The following is a 16,453-nucleotide window of genomic DNA, read 5'->3' on the forward strand; positions in this document are numbered from 1 at the left end:
TCTTCTTCTAGCATGGCCGTAGAATTTCTTCTACGCTTTGTCTTTAGTTATTTTTTTCTCCTTTACTTGCCTGACTTTTTATTATGCTCGTCGTGTTCATTTTTTTCACTTCTGCTTATGCTAAATGGTTTCTTGAAGAGTTCCTGTTTAATCATACTGCTGTTTGGTTTAGACTATTCTGTTTCTCACCAGTTTTTTGATAGAAGACAAAATTAAACTAGGCATAGTACTTTATTGATTTGATTGAACACCTACCAGATTCTGTAATAGCCTTTAAAACAATAAATAAAGTTTTGAGCCTGATTGCAAGGTAGTGCTGGGTAGTCTATATACAGACAGCAGAACTGAGGCTTCCTCCTTATATCGTGCAAAACTGCTGTCTTTATTAATAACATTTTTGAGTGGGAAACTGAGCTGTCTTGACACGCCTTATTTAAAGTAGTCCCATATTTGAAAGTATCAATTATAATGTCAAAACCTACAGGACACTCGTGGTATTTTGTATAACCCATTGTTTAGCATCCTTGCTGACAGTAATAACTAGGTATTCATTTCTGGAGTGTGTGTTTCTTCTGCAGTAATATTTTTGGAGGTTCTTTCTGTTTTAGTTACCAGCAGATGGTTGCAGGCGAAGGCAAAAGAAAACCTGTGAGGATGGCTCTTGGAACGGTGTGTGTATGTGTAAGCAAACAGGCTGTCACCTGGATATCTGTGCGATGCAATAGGGTGCCGTGCCGAGTTTTAATGTTTGTTTTGTAGTTACAGTTGAGGATCAGTTTAAGGTTCAGTGATTTATTCATATTAGGCTGTTACATTTCCTGCTTTTACTCCAATAAAGGTGTTATGGGAAATTTCCATATGTTTGTCCCAGCAGAAGCAAGATCTTCAATGATTAAAAAAACTAGATCGCTTAACTACATGCATGAAGGTAAAAACAAAGTCATTACATGCAGAACAATAAAAAAAATACATTAATTCTAGTATTGCTGGTAAAGAACGTGGTTGTTGGTGAAAACAAACTTCTTTTTTTAGAATGAAATATTGCCTGAACAAGACAGTTTCCTACTTGTAAAAGAGGTAGGCTCTTGGCATAAGGGTGAACTTGCTGATTTGAGATTAGGGTCTCTTTCCTAGTTAAACATGAGGATAAAAAGAGCATTTGGTGCCAAAACACTCATTGTGCACTGTGCCGCTCTCTTTCTGTTCCTTAGTCAAAAATGTTATCTGACTGGGAGATAGAGTCTTGGATTCATGCTGTTTATAAATATTTGATCAAATACTGTATCATCTCCCAAGCCATGGGAAAATCAGCAAGTCTAGTGGAAATAATGCAAGCTGTAGATGCAATTTTATTTTGAAGTGTATCAGGCGTTACGGTGGGAAAGGAAGAGCAAATGTTCTTTGAGAATTTGTGATAAGTACAGCAAAGGTCCTTGCCTTAATCTTCAAGATCAAGGTCTGAGAGGAGACTTCTTATCCAGGAGGGAAAGAGAAGTTTATAAGTAGAGCATCATGATGGACACCCCCTTGTTTCTTCTTTTTTTCCCCTCTGAGTGTACCTATCACTTAAAAAGTGGTGTTTTGCTGCCTTCAAAATCTTGCTGACCAATGTAGTCATAATTCACTCAGATTTACTTAGAATATGATTTCTTTACTAACCAGTACTGTCAAATTTCAATATAGAGTCCTAGATTTGTACATAATTAAGAGAGCTTGCTAGTCTACTTTAGAATATTTTTTGTAGTAAAAGTGCAACTTAAACGGGCGGCGGGAGTGCTGCTTAAAATTAGTTGTTTAAATAGTTCCAGGTCAGTGATAGTCCGTATATTGGCGGGCTTGGTGGTTTTGCTGGTGTCTGCCATAAAAAGCCTAAAACAATGTATTCTCAGAGAAAGAAGGTGTTGGGACAGTTTGGCAGCATATGTAGAATCCAGATGCTAAAAGAAGAGGGTATGTGTATTTATGTGATAGTGACATATGCAGCTTGTAATGTTGGGCATTTTTATTTTTGTGCTTCATGGTGTCAAATAAAAGTGATTTTCCTATCACTTCTTTACCCTGGATAATTGCACATATGCAAAATGCTAATTCAGCTAAGGCAGTGTTTTAAAGAAAATTACTGTCAAAATAAATTCCACTTTGTAACAGCAGAGGTCAGAATATGTCAGGAGATATGTGAAATCAATTCTGCCGTGACAGGCAGATTCTGTGTCAGTCACGCCTGGTATCAATGCAGGCGCTCAAACTGAGGCACCAGTCTTGGAGAACACTGGATGGCATAAGGTACACGAGTTTTTAATGGCATATTCATGGTTATGTACCTTAGTTGAAAAGGTGTTGTATAGATTTAACACTTCGGATTTAATACAAGTTAAGACTCGTGTCCAGTTTTTTGGGATACGCGTTTCCCTATCTTATTGTATATCACAAACAAAGAGATACTTAAGCAAGCAAGCATTAAAAAAAAAAATTGGTATATGGGGGCAGGAGGAAGTGGTGGGTGGTATTTCTCTTTTCTGTAATGATTTCTGATGCAAGAGAACTGTTTGTGAAAAGATGCATTGCTCTCCCGATCTGTGGTTTGGTTTTTGGTTTTTTTTTTTTTACCACTTAATTACAGAGAAGGCTGGAACTCCTCTACTCTAAATATGAAAGTACTGGTATCCTCCCTCCCCACCCTGCCAACGTGCTGACATACCTGGTGCAGGTCACTGTCGGACCGAGGATGCTGGGCGAGGTGGCCAACTCGTTTAACTCAATGGGATAATTCCTTTGTTAGTCTGTAAAGGTTGCGCAAATAGTGTTTGAATGCTTCAAGCTGAAGTTACATCCAACTTTTTGTTCTAACAGAAAATATTTAGGAGGGCGCGAGTCTAATGAAACGCATGATTTTATGATGCCCGCAAACAAAATTAAATCCTGCATCGGAAATAACATCGATGGTACAAAGTACCATTCCTTTCTCTCCGGAATTTTAAATTAAAAAAAAAAAAACCCCAAAGACATCATTCCACTTTGATAAAGCGGTGACCTAATGTTAAAGGCACTTCCCAGTTTTGGTGGTGTTTTTTTTTTTTGTTTGATTGGTTTTTTTTGTATGGCAGGAAAAGTCTCTTCAGCTGCTCTACTGAGCTGTAAATAAAATGGTCAAAACTTTCCTGTAGGAATGGTAATCATGTACCAGATCAAGCAGCAGAAATTGGCATAACTTCATGCAATATGTATGGAGGAAAATGTTTAAACCGGGGGTAGTCTATGCTTTGTCTCAGTTGCTAGGCAAAACTTCAGACATTCCTGAAGTCTGCATGCCCTGGGAGGCGGTTGGTTAGAGAAACCATTGTGGCTTGAACCTGAAATGCTTGAGGCATCTTGCCTACGGTGGAAGGAAATATCAGTCTTCCAGGACACAGATATTCTCCCTTGAAGAGAAACCATATGAGTTACTGATAATATTACTCCATTTAATGCAAGGTTATTCTTAAAGACAAAAGAAAGTTAAGCTAGAGATGAAAAATGCCCAAAGTACATGCATCTGTTTATAATCCAAAAAGTGCATCTTTTCTGTGGTTACAAGGTACAAGTGTAATCCTACTAAATGAATGGATCAGAGTAGTCTTCCAAGGCTGTTTTTTATAGCCCTGGATAGAACATTTTCTGGTACAATTTGTTTGCTTGCATCTCAGTCCTTTTCTTGTGGGCATTTTGCGTGGCTTTTTTAATCAGTGTGGCTGTATCATTAGGAGAGGTTATGTGAATGTATCTGAACCGGCCCCCTACAATTTGGAACCTCTCACGGGACTTAAGGTCAGTGTCTCCCTTTGAGAAAGGACGTGTCAGCCATATGCAGATAAATTATGTAATATATCGTCGTCTTTTTTTTTTTTTTCCAGAGGAAAATACATGAATGTTTTCAGCAACATGGAATTTTTTAATGGTATAAAAAGAACTGGGTGTTGAGGATTCACATTTTAAATGCTTACTGGGTTGAATATGGAAACTGTGGGGTAAATTTCTGCCTCTCCCCTTGGAAGGTATGGAATTGTTTACTAAGAGTCACGAACACTTCTCCAAGGATGTCATAATAAATATAAGCAAATTATAATTGTCTTCTGTAATAAGGGGGAGATTGGCTGCTTTCGCCTAGTAATTAAACCCTACCTCTGGGCAGTGTACATAGCAGCTACACAGAGTTGCTATGACAGTCAGTCTTATCTTGGGCTCCTCTAAACACACCCAGGGGAGGAGGCAAGCACTCTGTCGAACCAGTTTGGCTCCTTAAACAATCAAATAAATAAAGCTGCATTTGCAGAGGCGCAATAAAATGGCTGGAGGAAGTGTCACGCCGGAGGTGGTTGAGTAATGCTTGGGTTGTATCGATGCTCAGCCTGGGTCAGAAATGGAGTGGTGAGTGACGATGTCGAAGAAGAAAGATAGTAAGGGGGAAGTGTTGGAAGAGTTTGGAAGACCAGCAATTGTGACTTGCGGCTTCCTTTCTGGACCACAATCTCTCCGTTATGTTCTTACCTTAATTCTCTAATTGAAGTGCAGCAGTTATTCCTGCGCAGGGCCACCTATGACTTTGACAGCTGCTAATACTTCTTGTATCTGTGGCTTTGCAAACCAAGCAGAACAGTTCCATGGAGAATAAGAGTTTGATAGTGGTGTATTTGGATTAATAAATACTCAAATGAGTAGACCAAAACGTTCATATAGGAAAGACAGATGACAGGGCAGTGTGGTACATTAAGAAGGACCCTTTTCATGTCATCTTTAGTCTTTAAGTGGAGTGAAGTCTTGATTTTGAGGTCAAAGGTAGCCTGATCCCTGATTTCTGTTAGCAATATTTTATTTTTGTAAAGGTAAATACATCTCAAACAGCGAAGGAGTTACATCTTGGGCGGGGAGGGGGGGGAATATATAGTTATGAAAAATGTGTGAGTAGCGTAGGCCACTGTTCAGGATGAAACCACGTCTGCTGTGAGTTGACGGAAAGGTCTTGAAGGAGGCGTAGCTGGAATAGGATCCCCTGAAAAGCTGAAAGCTGTGTGATCAAGCACAAGAGTAGGTTTGGTTTGGAGTTCTCCAAGTACATAGACACTTCAGTAACTTGCTACGTGTTCATCAAATATTCCTTTATATTTAAATCCTTTAAAAGGGCAGCACTCATATTTTAGAACTCCTCAAAAACCTAATCAGAGACAAGAGTTTGTCAGCAAAACTTACTGAGCATAAACTTCCTTATTCCTTTGCCCAGACTGATATTCTGCCTCCTCTGGTTGTGCTCCTGTCATCTTTGCAGATGCACGCCGTCCTTTTGCGGCTCCCTTGGACTTCAATTTCCTCCGTAGCCATCCTTCCTCCTCTGACTGCAATTATTTAATTTCTTTGCCAGAGGCAGTTTCTTTCATCTCCTGCCAAGGAGAGGGACTACATGTAAGCACAAAGCCTCTGGTCATATGCTGTACCTGGCGTCTCTCATTAGATGGTGCTGCGCGGCAGTGGCAATGTCCTCTGCCGGCCAGCGCTGTAATACACGAGCTCATTACCTGTGATGCAGTATCTGTCTATGAGCCTTCAGAAGCCTCGCTCGCAGCTTAGTAACTTGGTGCCCGCACAGGGTGCTTCAAATATCCCAATATAATTTTTTGTACGTGTTTATATTCCTTTAAACTTCAGACTTTAAAAATTCCTAAAAAACCCGAATTACCATTTTTCTTGACGCTGCAGTTCTATATAGCTTCTCCTACTGCTTGCTCACTCTCATTTCTTAGAACTTAAATGTAGTTGAGAAAAAACAAACCCAACTAATAAACACAGCAGTATTCAAGACCTTTACAGTGTTGCTTTTATTTTGATTCGAACGGATCATATCAGTGGAGTTCTCTTATGCTAATCCTTCCCCCTGAATTATTCCAGCTTCAGAAAAGAGCATAATATTTCTACAGCTGAAGCTCTAATGCTTAACCAGCATTAATTTCAGTGGCTTCCACCCGATAGTTTATTTCTACATAACTGTTGCTAGATAACAATTAAATTTCTAAAAGCTGCTGTTTAAGCGCTGCAATTAATGCCAAGTACCATAGTTTACGGGAAGTGGGGTCGTGGCTATTTTTTCCAGACTCCATACGTGATGCTAATTGCCTTTACGGTGTCTTTTTGACCCTGTTAAATGTTCGTTTCCGCACAATTTCTTTGCTCGCTGTCCATCTGCTGCCGTGTTAATGAGATAAGTAAACCTGGTGAAATGGGTTGGAAACTGTGGGTGCAGAAGGAGACGGAAGAGGGGAGGGACGGTGGGGACGGGAGGGAAGACCTGGCAAGAGATGGCTCTTGGTTCCCCAAACCCTATGTGCGCGCATGTGGGGGTGGGGGGGTTGGTGAATGTTTTTGGCTGGAGCTGGCTCAAACCACGTCTCAGTATGTACGCCGCTCAAAGTGCTGCTTCCAGTAAAAGGCTGAAAAATTTGCAAAGATTGACAAATCTCCAGTAATAACAAGAAACTACTTCCATGCATGAATAACCTCGCTCAACACGCAAAAGCAATTGTATCTAAAGCATTTCCTTCTTCTGTGCGCATTCTTTTTCTCTGATGCCTTTCTCCTCTTTCTGCCGAACGTAGTTTCAGGACCTTGCGGTTAGATCCCTGGTTTTACTCATGGCACCGGCAACTTGCCTTCTGGAGAACCACGGGTATTTAAAATATATGAAGAAATCAAAGTATTAGATACACCCAGGAACCAAAGCAGTTGATTTGTAACAGATAACTGCCATCTAGGGCAGAAGTGTGCTCTGGTTTTGGCTATTTCATTCGGTATCTCTGTATTGCTCGGCCACTTACCTAAATAATCCTAGCAGGGACCCGCTTGCAAATAGCAGGGGAGTTGTAGTATATTCTTCTTAATTAGCGTAAGCAAAGGTCTTTCCTATAAAAACAAATGCTAATGAAATGACAACCAGTATTGAAACTTGCAGCATATACTCTCTGACCTGGAATTACAATAGTAGTAAAACTGAGCCATAAACTTAGGAAATACAAACGCCACAATGCTCTTTATAGCTTGCATTTATCGTTTATTCCAAATGAACAAGAACAAAATATTTAAAGATGCAGTTACAGTGAAGTGGAGACATTGCGTAAGATACTAAATATAAAATAATAGATTAAAATGTTAGACAAATGTGATTTTTAGTACCTCTACAGCAAAAAAAGTTCGAGTTTGTATTTGCTTTAATCCTTTCTTTACATTTGCCCTAGACAAATGTGATTTTAGTATCACTAACATTTTTATCTGTTAATATTTCAGGTAATGCCTCTATCTTAATTGAAGCTTGTAAAAACAAATATTTTTTTTTTTCTTGGTTCATCTGAAACTGAAGTGCTGCAGTTGTCATAAACTTTGTTTTCCTCCTTTAGTATAAGCAATGGTGTAAACGGATTTTGCATAGAGGTTTTCGGGGTGAGGCTTTTTATTATTATTATTATTGCCCGAACTTGAAGTTCTTTGTGAGGGCACGTGGCTGGCCGTCCCATCGGTCACGTACCGCCTGGCTGTCAGGGCACTGAATCACTGGATCTTTGGGTATGTTAAGCCTCTCAAGAATCTGCGCAAAGTCCAAACGTTATCCCCCTCTCATCTCCGGTGTGCTGTGGCTCCAGCCCTGTGGTGCCCTTCCCCAGTGCTCGCAAATCCTGGCTCAATTGCCGTGGTCGTTTTGGGGGTATTGGGAGACAGTGAGATGTGTGAGGGACTTAGAGGGGAATGTGGTTTGGGGTTTTTTTTTGTTGTTGTTGGTTTTTTACATTTTTAATACTAATTAAAGCACAAAATCATCTGGGTGACTGCAGGACGCTTTCTAAATGTAAACCCTTCATATGGGCATGAAGTAGAGAATGGGAAAGGAGGCTCCGTTGCCATTTCAGGATGGCAGGAAGATGACGGATTTCTTCTGTGACTGGACTGCTCATTCAGCCCTACAAAACCTTCTGTCAGTGCTGTGTTTAAGTCTTCTCGCAAGTCCTCTTTTCTAAGCCGTGTTGTTGCTGATGTACTTCTAGTCTTTTTATTTCAGCAACCTAAGGGAGATGCTGAGAACAGACTGACTTCCTGTCCAGGGCAAGCTTTTTCTGTGCCCCAGGTGGATGCTATGTGGGAGTCCATGTGAGACACAGCTATGCATAGATTTGTTCATCTCTTGTTCCCTTATTCCCCTGATTGGGAAGGCATTAACAACTTGAAGTCAGGTAACAACAAAGACATTTCCGAAAAAAGTTTAAGAAATGGCATACGGAGTGACTGGCTTTCACAATGGGCAAGTTCAAAAGTTGGCTAGCGTGAGAGCGCATGTGTGGTGAAACAGGATCGTTAAAAGATATCTAATCAGTGAAATTGGAGTCTCTGCTCACCACTTCTTCTGTTATCTCAGTCAATCACTTTTCTAGAAATCATTCCTTCATATTCCTCATTCCCTGGGTATGTTTAATTTAAAAAAAAAAAAAAAAAAAAACAAAAAAAAAAAAAAAAACATTTCCCCCCCTGTGGCAGAAACAAACACCTAGCTCTGGTACACCACCATTATACTGTGAATTACTTGAAAAAGACAACTTTCAATCAACGAGTTTTTTGCATGTTTCAGGAACTCACTGGTTGGTTTCTGGTTGTTTTGGGGGTGAACTGTATGTCTGGACGTTTGTTTTCTCATGACAATTTTGTCCTTTTCTCTGCTTAATTAAGAACACTTAACAGTTAAGGTGCCCACTGCCACCCTTCTTTTACCCCCAGTCACTGAATTAGTATGGACCTCATCTGGCAAACCTTAAAATAATCATGCTACTCTCATATTATTTTGGGAAGGTGTATAAATACTCACTTTTATTTAACTGAAGTTAGTTGCAAATACACGCGAGAAAGTAAATACTTGATTAAAGTTAAAATCAGCATGCCTCAATTAGGATGTCAGTGTTAGAACTCTTGCTCATTTAAATTGTTTATGGAATTAGTTGTTTCCAAATGAATCAGATGTACCTATATCATTACAATAAAATGTCAATGATTTGGTTTTTTTAGAGGTTCCTAGTCATTCAAACTTTACTTTGCATTCGTAAGTTTTACATCCTACTGGAACATCTGCCTCCATCTAATTTATGCTGCCCATCTCTGCATATACAGTGAGACCATTTTTATCACAGAAACTAAGTTGTTTTTCCTAGTTTGACACCTGTCAGTACAGTCATCTGTATAAACAACACTAGGCTTACTTATCTTGCTGTTTTGCAGGATTGCGGGTAGGGGGACGGGGAAGCTTGACTGAATTGATTGATCCCTAATGTTTATCCTTGCTCTTTCTGCAGTATTGTTCCCTGAAGTCAAGGGATTCCCTTAAATATTGGAAGAAAAACTTCACTTCCATCCTTCAGATTGTATTTTTCTATGCAATTTGACAGAAGAGCTGAAAAAACAGAGTGTAAGCGGCTGATGAGTGGAGATTTATACTTCTCGCACCTTCCACAGTAGTAATCATGTGCCTCCTTGCGTGCCCCTTATTCATTGTTTTTCTTCATCTTTTGTAAAAATGTAGTTGTATGTTATTTCAGGAGTCTTGGCATGTCTGTCCAGAAGGCATACCACAATAAGACCCCATCATTATGCTGATGATAGAAAATAACAGTAAGACTTTTTCAATAATCAGTCATTTCCTTTTATAAATGCCTGTTCTGGTTTGTTATCAAAGGCAGTTTTGGCTGAAGATTGAAAAATTTCCACATCCTCTGAAATTAAACGATGCCCAGGGATTTGGGGTATGGGGTTAAACAGGAGACTACAGCTTTGCATTGAGCAATAGAGCAGGAATTATTCCAGCTGAAGAGCAGAAGCCTTATGGATACAAAGGGAGACATTCACATCGACCAGCATAAGTGATCAATGGCAAAAATATTCATCTCGTGGTAGATATTCATTCTTGGTAGATATTTTTCTTCTTATTTCTAGCCACCCCAGCTCTTTTGCTTAGTGGAGTCGTGCCTGTCATGGATTTTAGCAATGAATTTTGAGGACTTGAAATGAGGACCTCCCTTCTGTAGAAATCCAGGCCCTGCTTTTGACTCCTGTGCAGGTGTTAGGCTGGGCAGTGTCAGAAGTTCATTGCTGGGCAGCTGACCGGGAAAGCCTCTGTAGGTACCAGCTGCTCGAGCACTTGTTGACCTCTCGGGAGTTTGTTGGACCATGAATTAAATTGTAATCAGTAGGGAAGATAGCAGCATGTTCCCTCTATGACCTTGGCTGTTGTAGACCTGGCATCCCTCCTGCTGCCAGAGGTGAAACGCCAGCAGTGTTCTCCCATGGGTGGAAGATGTGAATGCCTGTTCTTTCTCTACATCTTCCCAGGGCGCAAAATTCAGGGAGATAGATCATGCTTGCTTAAAAAATTAGCTGGTTTTTTCTACTGCTTGACCTTGAGAAAACTAGTTACTGCTGTGGTCGGGCTGTTTGCTGCAACACCAAAGGCTTTCTACCCAAATGGCTCATTTTGCCACTTCTGTGTTCAAGATTGTGTGCAGCAACCCTCTGAATATGGTTCCTACCATAGCATAGAACAGAATCATAGAATGTGTTGGGTTGGAAGGGACCTTTAAAGGCCATCTAGTCCAACCCCCCTGCAGTAAGCAGGGACATCTTCAACTAGATCAGGTTGCTCAGAGCCTCATCAAGCCTGGCCTTGAATGTCTCCGGGGATGGGGCCTCCACCACCTCTCTGGGCAACCTGTTCCAGTGTCTCACCACCCTCATTGTAAAGAACTTCTTCCTAATGTCTAATCTAAACCTACCCTGCTCTAGTTTAAAACCATTGCCCCTTGTCCTATCACTACATACCCTTGCAAACAGCCCCTCCCCAGACTTTTTGTAGTCCCCCTTCAGGTACTGGAGGGCTGCTGTAAGGTCTCCCTGCAGCCTTCTCTTCTCCAGGCTGAACAACCCCAACTCTCTCAGACTGTCCTCATAGGAGAGGTGCTCCAGCCCTCGGACCATCTTCTTGGCCCCCCTCTGGACCCACTCCAACAGGTCTATGTCCTTCTTGTGCTGAGGGCTCCAGAGCTGGACACAGTACTCCGGGTGGGGTCTCACGAGAGCAGAGTAAAGGGGCAGAATCACCTCTCTGGATCTGCTGGCCACACTTCTTTTGATGCAGCCCAGGCTGCGATTGGCTTTCTGGGCTGCAAGCACACATTGTTGGCTCATGTCCAGCTTTTCATCCATGAGTACCCCCAAGTCCTCTTCAGCAGGGCTGCTCTCTATCACATCATCCCCCAGCCTGTATTGATAATGAGGATTGTCCTGACCCAAGTGCAGGACCTTGCACTTGGCCTTGTTGAACTTCATAAGGTTTGCTCGGGCCTACCTCTCTAGTTCCTCCAGGTCCTTCTCCCCTGTCATGTACCCTTTGAGAAGGATTTGGATAAATCAGTTGACTACTGGAGTAAATTGTGGCAATGTTAGGGCTGTTTTCGTTTGTGGGTTTTGGGTTTTGGTTTTTTTGTGGTTTTTGGTTTGTTTTTTTTTTTTTTTTGTTTTTTTTTTTTGTTTTTTTAAATTCAGAGAGAAAGAACCAGTGGGGAGGAGAAAACTGGACAGGAAGTCTGCAAAGGCCAAACACCACAAGCTCCTCACTTCAGAGCATAATGGCAGCATTTTTGTTGACAGCTACCATATATGCCGTTCAAGAGGGGCTCGTATCCTGCATGGCATTTAAAAGGGAATACTAGCTGTGAAGGGGGAGGCAGGACCTCTTGCAGGACTTTAGGTGTTGCATCCAAAGTGTCCCACAGAGCAGCTACTCATGGTCACAGTCCAGAAGAACCAAGAGTTCCTACTGAAACACAAGAGAGGAAAAGGTACCTACTGCTTTTGACAGATCCTAAAAGGTAAAATTTGTCTGGCTGAGCTACAGCATGTTAGTGACAACTGTACATAAAATGCAGTGGGCTTGAAATAACGTATAAAACATGTCATGAATCTACTTCTAGGCCCTGCCAAACGGTACAGATGCCAGAGCATTGGGAGTTGCTTGAATGCTTGCTTGTTGGCTTGGGTGTAGCCTATATATCTCCCTGTGCGTCTTGCAGTAACAGTGCCGTTCTGGAATGATATATTGGATGAGGGTGGTTAGAGCCAAACAAGGGCTGTGAACGGAGCTGTGTAATGCTGGGATTATGTAAGGATGGAGCCATTTGCCGTGTCATCTGATCCAGATGTGACCAGAGGTAATCTGCCGAGGCGGGCCGTGTCACAGAAACCGGCAGGCGTAGACGAAATTCTGCAGTGGGGATCATACCGCAGCATCAGATTTGTATCATTGTCCCAGTTCCCAACAGCACGTGAGCACTCAGTCCTCTCTGCAGCATGATAAACTTGGCTTTTCTTGCCGCAGGGGACCTGAAGTTCATAAATCAGTGTAGTGTCCTTGAGGTCACCGTCTGATTAATTGCTTGTCCCATGAGATCCTTGCATGAGCCTGTATTTAGGCTGTTGCTGTCATGCATGGTTCAGTATTTCTTGAATATTCCATACCTAACCTACGACCCTACATCAGGGAGCTGCGCGCTTCATGCTGGTGCAGTTAGAATTTCTCTCAAATTGGTGCATGGGGTCCTTGCATGGTTTGAGATGGTGCAGTCCGTATGGGGAGGTGGTAGAGGAGCTCTGAATGAGATGGAGAGAGCGTGGCTGGCCAGCGTGAACTGTGGAGCCGGCTGGATGGTGAGTACCTGGCTCCTCTGCAGCAAGGCATCGTTTAGGTGACAGGCTGGTTAGGATGCAGTGCCGCCTCCTTGTTTCTGAGCAGCTAACGCTTTTGTGACGGAGAATGGGTTAGCTAGCGTGCCTGTATTTGTGGTGTCAGTCTTGCATTGGATGGGGAAGAGTCTAGCTTTGGTGTTTCCACCACTGCAAAGTTAAATTGAGAAACCCGCCTCTTCTGAATTGCACGTGGTGGTATGTATGGGAAGCCAACCCATTTGAAAACGTCTGCCGTCCTGTGGTGGAACTGCCTTTCTGCTGAAGCCATTCAAACCCGTGTAAACCATGGAAGCAACGTGACATGAACTCCCTTAGTATTTCTTACTAACTCTGAAAAATCTTTCAATTTTGAATAGCTTTTAAGGCAAAGAATGCCTATTATGATCAGCTATATTTGGCTTCTAGTAGAACAAGCCAAAGAAATGTACTCAATGTTAATTTTGGTACTGAGGCGTATAATCAGTGTATTCTTCTGTGCTGGGTGCTTTTTGTTCAGTCCATCGTGATTTTGATGTCATGCCATCTTCAGAATGGTTGACGTCTGGTTATTTCTTCTTGATTTGCCTCCTCCTACAGGAATCACAGCAAACCTGAAATTAAACTGGCCCTCTGTGCGTGTGTGTGTGTAAGCATTTTTTTAAATGTCTAAATTTAAGTAAAGACCTTGATTTGCATACTGTTTGAAGTAAATTGCTTGGACCTGGCAATTGCAAGTTACCAAAGTATTTGGGGACGCTGACTTACAAAAATAAAATCAAACTGTTTTACAGCAGCAATTAAATGTGATTTTATGATATAGCCTTTAATTATGTCATTGCTCCCTTTCTATCAAAAAGGCAGAGAACGAAGCAGAATAGATTCATCTGAATGAAGGAGAGAAAAGAGACATAATTTGAAAAGAGATGTTGTTCAAACATGGATAAAAAACACTTTTGCAAGATATTGCCTTTATTATTTGGTAGCTCACATGGCCTAAGTGGTTGAAAAATTGTCCAAAATCAATTATGTCTATTACATAAGAGTACCACACCCAGTATAACCAGTTTTAATGAATAAACAGTGACTCACAAATCGTAGACATTGTTTGAAGATGTAATATCTCAGGTTGGGATTCATTTTGTCTTACTCAAGTTCTTAAAAGTCAGAGAACTCTGAGCCAGTCCATGGCTTTCCTTTTTTTTTTTTTTTTTTTTTTTTTTAAAATGATACTTAGTTCCTATGTAGGCTATGGTAGTTACAGCTGTGCTTGATGCCTTGCAGTGAGTATAAGCCAGATGAAATTCTGTGCTGAGAAACGTCCTCCATCTCTGTACAGAAGCTGGGTTTAAAATGGAGTACTTATTTTTGTGACATCAACAAATTCAAGGTGTTGTGCAACCTGGAAACGTTTCGGTTTCAAGCCACCAGTGTTAAATTGTTCCTTGAGAATACCTCTTAATTACTTAATTATTAGTTATCCTTTAAAAGTCAATATTAATGAAACCTAACTTGGCAGTATCGACGCTTTTATTTTAATGTCAACAAACCACGTAGTCGCCAAAATCTGAGGGTCACAAGATTGGTCTGGCAGCTCCATCCTGTTTATCAAATCAGTGTTGATTGCCGCAGTGGCTGCACAAATAACTTAGTCAAAATGCTTCCAGTGTAATGCCCTCTAATGTAATTTTAAGAGGTCTGCAAGTCTAATAGTAGCATTTACAAGCTTGTACTCAAGTTGGACTCTCTTCTTGTTCAAGGGTGGCTTCTAGTTACCTGAGGTCATGTGCCTGAAGACTTTGTGGCAGTCAGAAATGTTCCACACTCCATTTTGGAGACTGAGGTGGTGGTGTTTTTTCTTTTGTGGAAAAGACCACAAGACGCACCATGAAAACATGATTATGCACTGCAGCGTGGCACTCTTGTGTTCTGTGTCTTCAGTGGCATGTGCTGCTTGACTTCTGGAGAATAATATTTGAGGAGTGATCTCCTTAGCTACATGCTGCAGTTCTAGATTTTTTTTTGGTTTTGTTTTTGGGTTTTTTTTAAGGAATTTCAGTGTGAATGTTGTTTGTGGATATATAAGACATTGCAGTTTTGGGATGGGCCCAACTCTAGGTGAAGGAACCATCTCACCATCTATTGCATGCATGACTTACCAGTGAACTCTCTATATAAAACCAAACATTAGGACTGTGTAGTCCTGTAGATGTCAGCAGCAACTCCAGAATGAGAATAACTTTTGGACTCGAAGAACTTGTTGGAGTTTGAAACAAAACCATAAAGCCAGACCCCTATGCTACAGCCCCTATTGCAGTACGGTTCTGCTGTATAACATGCAAACTTCAAGTTTCTAGCTTGCAGAATGAAGGGCTTAATTTATAACCCATATTTCCCATTACCTAGGGAACACAAATGTTTATATTTAAACTTTCAGTGATGTTATGTTACATTTGCTAGTTTCCTCAAAATTATTATCTCTAAATATAACAGCTTTCTATAGAAATTTGGAAGCAAAAAGCCGTATTTTATTAGAGATAAGGGTAATTTTCAGATGCTGTGTTTTGAAATGATTCTTGAAAACGATATAACTAAGATGCAACATCTACTCTTTAAGAACAGACTGTTAAAGGAATATTGTATAAAATGAAGTTCTCCCAGGGGAATCACTGTCATCTTTTGTTGTTAAAAATTTTGGGGTTGATTCCCTTCCCGAACCCCACCTACCTGAACCTGCATGTTGAAATTTTTCTGATGTCAAGTTGGTTTGTCATAATTCTTTCTCGCTCCTTATTTGTTAAATCCTAGGGCAAAAAACCTAAACCCTAAAGAAGATTTTTGTAACATCTAAATTTGTTCTGAAGAGGGAGATAGAAGTTACAGCTTTTTAATTAAAAAATAACTTATATAAAAACCACTTGCTTAAATTCTAGCATTTCTGGTGTTACTATAATTCCTTTTGCAATTTAGGAAAAAAATAATAGGGTGATAATGTAACAGGTCCTTAAAGAGCCGCATCCTCTCCTTTGCTTTTTTACCAAGCACAGCTCATTTGTTTCGCTACTAATTTCCTTAATTACTGTGGTAACCAGTAGCTTTAGTCTGGATGCACGCAGGTTCCACAGCACATTTAATTGTGTGCCTGAAGTCCTGTGAAGTATCGGGGATGGTCAGGATCCCCAAAGGGAGGTTCATAATTACCTGGTGACCTCTAAGCTCAAACACGGTGACCTCTAAGCTCAAACAAATACCCTTCCTAGTCTTCGATTCCTATACCCAACTGGGAGAAAACTCTCTTTTGTACTATTTTAGGAATGTTGACTCCTTTTCTGACTTATGTGTGGGTTACTAATCTGGGTGTTTAGAACAAATCTGCCAAATGTAGTCCCTTCAAGGGATGGGGACAGAGAAGGGATCTAGTAAGAAGAATCCAAGTGAGTTTAGACTTGAGCAGGGTCTCGTTGATGGTCTCGTTCAAGATGGAGGGAGTTTATGCCGGGAGCAAATCTCTTCTCTCTTTTTTTTTTTTTTTTTTTTTTTTTAGTGGAAAACAACTGCTGAAAACCTGTAGGCAATGCTTTTGGCATTGAGTATCTTAAATCTTTTATAAGACATTGTTCTTGTTCACTGCTTTTCACTCTGAATATGAAAAGTAGTCCCATTAGTATAGTCTTACGGCTTGCCA

General features: G+C 40.8%; 1 protein-coding gene across 14 annotated transcripts in view; it reads left to right on the top strand.

Annotated features, from left to right (window-relative positions):
* The window catches only part of LMO7 (LIM domain 7), a 139,143-nt gene that overhangs the window by 19,714 nt on the left and 102,976 nt on the right, over positions 1–16,453 (top strand). The window lies entirely within an intron of this gene.

This window comes from Rissa tridactyla, chromosome 1 (assembly GCF_028500815.1).
Source record: "Rissa tridactyla isolate bRisTri1 chromosome 1, bRisTri1.patW.cur.20221130, whole genome shotgun sequence".
NCBI lineage: Eukaryota > Metazoa > Chordata > Aves > Charadriiformes > Laridae > Rissa > Rissa tridactyla.